This window comes from Hemitrygon akajei, unplaced genomic scaffold (genome assembly GCF_048418815.1).
Source record: "Hemitrygon akajei unplaced genomic scaffold, sHemAka1.3 Scf000045, whole genome shotgun sequence".
Lineage (NCBI taxonomy): Eukaryota > Metazoa > Chordata > Chondrichthyes > Myliobatiformes > Dasyatidae > Hemitrygon > Hemitrygon akajei.
In genome coordinates, this window is record NW_027331931.1 from 1,371,288 (window position 1) to 1,376,590 (window position 5,303).

Below are 5,303 nucleotides of genomic sequence, written 5' to 3' on the forward strand. Positions count from 1 at the left end.
GCACGTCTTCCTGAAGATGCGGGGGTGGGGTGCGTGTGAGGGACGTTTACGGTTTCCGTGTCGCCACTCCGGGAGATTCATTGCGCTCAGTTCCCGGTGTCCACATAACACACAGGAAGTTATACAGGGAACGGTTCCCGCTCTCCATATCCCAAACTGGGAATTTTGCCGGGCACGCTTCCCGATCACTGTTTCCACACAGAGAGTTTTACCGCGCACGGCGTCGGGTCTCTGTATCGACGCCGGGAATATTACCGCACACGTTTCCTGGTGTCTGTATCCTCCTCTCTCCACGACACTCGGAGTGATGACACAAAGGATCCGGAGATGAGGATGTCGGATCGGTCTCCTGGAAATTGGCGGGGACGCCTGAATTTTGTATTTGACAGAACTCGGAGCGGGGTTTACGAAATTTAACGAGAACGCCGATGGGTTTATTAGTCACACGGAAAGCCGAGGGTGGTGTGGATGTTGACGGCTTTGTAACACTGACGATGCTCATCTCCCGGCGGAGACGGTGGATACGATCGGACTGAAGAACCTTCGACACGCCTTCCTGAAGATGGCGGGGGTGGGGTGCGTGTGAGAGAGGTTTACGGTTTCCGTGTCCCCACGCCGGGAGATTCATTGCGCTCGGTTCCCGGTGTCCACATAACAAACAGGAAGTTATACAGGGCACGGTTCCCGGTCTCCATATCCCAAACTGGGAATTTTGCCGGCCACTGTTCCTGATCTCTGTCCACACCGGGAGTGTCACCGCGCACGGGTGTCGTGTCGGGGCAGTTACGTGATAGTGATACCTTGTTTAAAGTGAGCGCCGGGAAGGGAGGGGGTGAGACTCCGATTGAGAATGGCCGTCACCATCGTTAATGTTGTTGAGGAAAAGGGAGAGATGTGGTGACTGAAGGAGTCCCCGTTCGACCGGGTTGAAACGGGACCAAGGAGGGAGAGATGTGGTGACTGAAGGAGACCCCGTTCGGCCGGGTTGAAACGGGACCAAGGAGGGAGCAATGTGGTGACTGAAGGAGACCCCGTTCGACCGGGTTGAAACGGGACCAAGGAGGGAGAGATGTGGTGACTGAAGGAGACCCCGTTCGGCCGAGTTGAAACGGGACCAAGGAGGGAGCGACGCCTTGGTTAAAGTGAGCGGCAGAGAAGGAGTTAAGGACACGTTGACTTCAAATGGCCGATGCTTCACTGGAAATGGCCGCTGGGAAGAGAGTGACGGCTTTGGTAGAAGTGAGCACAAGAGAGGGAGGGACGCGCTGATTTTAAATGGGCGAATCCTTGGTTAATGTGGCCGCCAGGGATGGAGTGAGACATTGACTTACAATGGTCACTGTCACACACAGAATCTATGGCGAAGGAGCATGCGGTACCCATGGATACAATCCCGGGATCGAGTGTGTTATTGATCGTAATAACAGTATTTTAATTTGTGTTTTATTTCGTCTTAGGTATTGTATTTATGCTTTAATTATAATGATGTTGTCACTGAATAAACTAATGTATATATCTCAGATGTTCACACATACACATATACATGTGGGTTTTGGGGAGGAGGGCTGAGTGGTTTGGGAGGAAGAGGAGTGACGGGACGAGGAGTGGACTGATGAGACGGTGAGCGTGGCGAAGTCACTGACTCAACAGGGGACGGAAAGGGGATGGGCGAATGTTCCTGTCACAAACTGGTGGCCGACATGGATAAGATAAAGACGGGATGAAGAGGAGTGAAACGACAGGAAGGGAGCGGGAGTGATGGGACGGGGAGGGAGGGGAAGGGATCGGACGGGTAGGGACGGGAAGTGATGGGAGATGGAGGGAGGGGATGTAATGGGATGGGAAGGGAGAAGATGGAATTGACCGGGAGGGAGAGGTCTGATTGGACAGGGTGGAGAGGAACAGGATGAGGAATGACATTTTCAATAGCGGAGGATGGGTGGTGACAATTTCTTACAAAAGTAAGAAGGGCTGCCAGAAAGGGGGCGTGAACGGGGGAAAGGGGAGCAAGTGGTCAAGAGGCGCTCAGGGTTGATGGAACGGAGAGTTGAATGTCTCAACGGAGAGAAAGGGGAGCGACTCATTCAGCGATGAAGAGATTGGGTGGGGGAGCGTAATTTGCCAGCAGAAAATGTTCACCACCCAGGATGTGCTGGATGGCGGAGTAAAGTTCACAGGGTCGGAGAGGGGAGTGTGTCAGGACGGATGTGGTAAGTAGGCTAGTGACTCACCGGGTAAGAGAGAGTGAGAAGACGCTGAGGGGAGGCGAAAATTGGCATCGCAAAATGGCAGCCAGCCAGCATAAGATGCACAACATCGAGGTGGCTGGGAGAGGAGAGCGGGGGGGGGGGGTGGTGGGGGCGGAGGGAAGGGTTTTGCGAGTGATGGGATGGGAAGGAGCGTGACAAGATGTTGGGTGTGAGGAAGTGACAGTGGTCTAGGAAGTGGGAGGGAGGGTCTCACAGTCACAAAATGGCTGTCAGCAGACGGTTAAATGGGAGATGTGAGAGCGGGCACCGAGGGGAAGGAGAGGAGGGATGAGGAGTTGAGATTGAATAAACAAGGAGGGAAGTGAGTGGAAGGTAGAAAAAATGTGTGACTATGCCTACGATGCTGGGAGAGCGATTTCATCAAAAACAAAGGCCGCCAGCCAGAGTGAGATGGGCAGTGATGGCGGGGAGAGCGAGGGAACACAGAGCGGAGTGTTTCAGGAGTGACGGGATCGAGAGGATGGGAGAGGGTGACTCGTAACTGGGGGCACCATGCAGTGCAATGTAGCTCGGCGTAGAGGTTGACACCGTTACCCCCTCCACGTCTACAAAATCCCGCCTGAGCTACCCCACCCTTTGCCGTCCTCTCCCAACGTCCGCACTCCTAACGGGCTCCCCGTCCCCATCACTCTGTCTACACCACGAACCCCCCCGCTCTCTTGCTCCCGCCCGTCTCTTCCTACCCTCTTTTACTCCCTAGGCTCCCAGTCCCTCTATCCCCGACGCCTCCTCGCCTCGTCTCTATATCCCAGGTTTCATTCGAATCACTCCCCCACCCAGGATGCTCTCTCATCTACGACTTATTTCCCTCTCCTCCTGGTCTATCTCCCGTCTTGGTCTCTCCCTCTCCCTCACTGGCCTTTCTCCTCGCCTTACTCTCCTCCCTCCCCAGTCGTTCTGTCTCCGTCCTCCCAGATTCTCTCTCTCTCCCAGATTCCCTTTCTCCAACAGTCTCTTTCAAAGTTAACAACAAGTTTATTATGAAAGTAGATACAGCTCTGAGATTCCTTTTCTTGCATGCATACCAGAAAACCGACATGAAATAACAGCCATAATAGAAATTAAGCTGGGTTTTCTTCCTCCAGTGTCCTTCTCCACTCTCTCCTCACCCCGCCTGTCTGTCTCAGACTCTCTGTCACTCTACAGACTCTCTACCCCAGAGCTCATTCTTTCTCGTCTCTCTACCGTCGCTGGCTCTACTGACTCCCTTTCTTACCCCCCCCCCACCCACATCACCTCGACTTGGTGAAGTTGTGTGATGTGTGGAGGGGTAAATTTCTTTCTCCCCCCCCCTTTCTCCTTTCTCTCTCTCTCTCTCTCTCTCTCTCTCTCTCTCTCTCTCTCTCTCTCTCTCTCTCTCTCACACACACTCACACACACACACACACACACACACACACACACACACACACACACACACACACACACACACACACACACACACACACACACATTCTCTCTCATTCTCGCACCCTCACCATTCTCGCTGTTCCCGCAGTCCCTTTCTCTCAATCCCAAACCTCAGACTCTCCCACGGGAGGAAGTGAGAGGAGAGAGAGAGAGAGAACGATTGTGATAGAGAAAGATTTAGAGGCAGTGAGAAAGAAAAAGAGGGACAACCAGAAATGCAAACAAATTCGGAAAAGGGATAGAAAGCAACCCCGAGAGGGACAGAGTAAGTCGAGAGAGAGAGAGAGAGAGAGAGAGAGAGAGAGAGAGAGAGAGAGAGAGAGAGAGAGAGAGAGAGAGAGAGAGAGAGAGAGAGAGAGAGAGAGAGGGGGGGAGAGAGACAGAGAGAGAGAGAGAGAGAGAGAGAGAGAGAGAGAGAGAGAGAGAGAGAGAGAGAGAGAGAGAGAGGGGGGGGGGGAGAGAGACAGACAGAGAGAGAGACATAGAGGTCAAATGAATGACAGGGAGAGAACAAGGCAGAGAGTAATAGTAAAAAATGTGTGATAGTTAAGGAGAGAGAGGGAGAGTGACAGAGAATGGGAGGAGAATGACAGAGAGTGTGAGGATCAGTGTCAATCGGAGACGAAATGTGGACGGAACAGCGACGCGTGGAACGTTTCATTCAGAGTAGCAGAAACTCGCACCGCAGCTCGGGAACAGGCGGAAATGGCGAACGGAGCGAGAATGAGGAACCTCAGAACCCTTTCCTTGTGATGCGCTGGTTATTGAGTGTAGGCTAGAGAGAATGGAACTTCCCAATCCCCTGTCTGAGTGTGTGTAGCTCCCTCATCCTCTTCTGTCCCCTGTCCACGCGCCTCAGTTCCTCCATCCCCCCATCCTCCTCACGCGTCACCATCCCTACACAGCAGTATGTCAGTAAATCTCCATCAAAGCTCAATACTAACCACCATTAGGATAGTCGGAAAGTTCTGACCAATTGAGAAATGAGTGTGCCCGGACCTCTGGACCGACACAGCTTGAGCCGAGAAAAACAAAGTAATACATGTTAACGTGTATAACACACATATCACATTATATCCCGGTCTGAAACCGAACTGGAAATCTGACATAGGAAAATAAGGACTGAAATGAGGAATTTTAGAAAACAGCATGTACACTCGAACCCATTTACATTAACTCCATCTAGGAAAGAAGGATGAACAGAATAAGACATAAATACTTTACACAACAGTCACATAAAACTTCTAAGGATATATTTTCATTAACGGAAACATGATTAACCACTCCAACGAACATATACTATTCTGATAAGAAGTACACGAAACTGAAATTAAATGAAAGCACAAGGATGAAAGATGAAGGAAGTCTCACGACAGTAGACACTGTTAACCAATGGAAGAGCATGAACTCCAGACCCGGCAACATCCTTGTAAATTTCCTCAGAAATGTATCACACTGCTTCAGCGTGACATCCCATCCCCTGTACTTAACTCTTTGATACATGAAGGCCAATGTGCCCAAAGCTTTCTTTACGACACTATCTACCTGTGACGCCACTTTCAACAGATTATGGACCTGTATTCCCAGCTCCCTTTGTTCTACCGCACTCCTCAGTGCCCGACC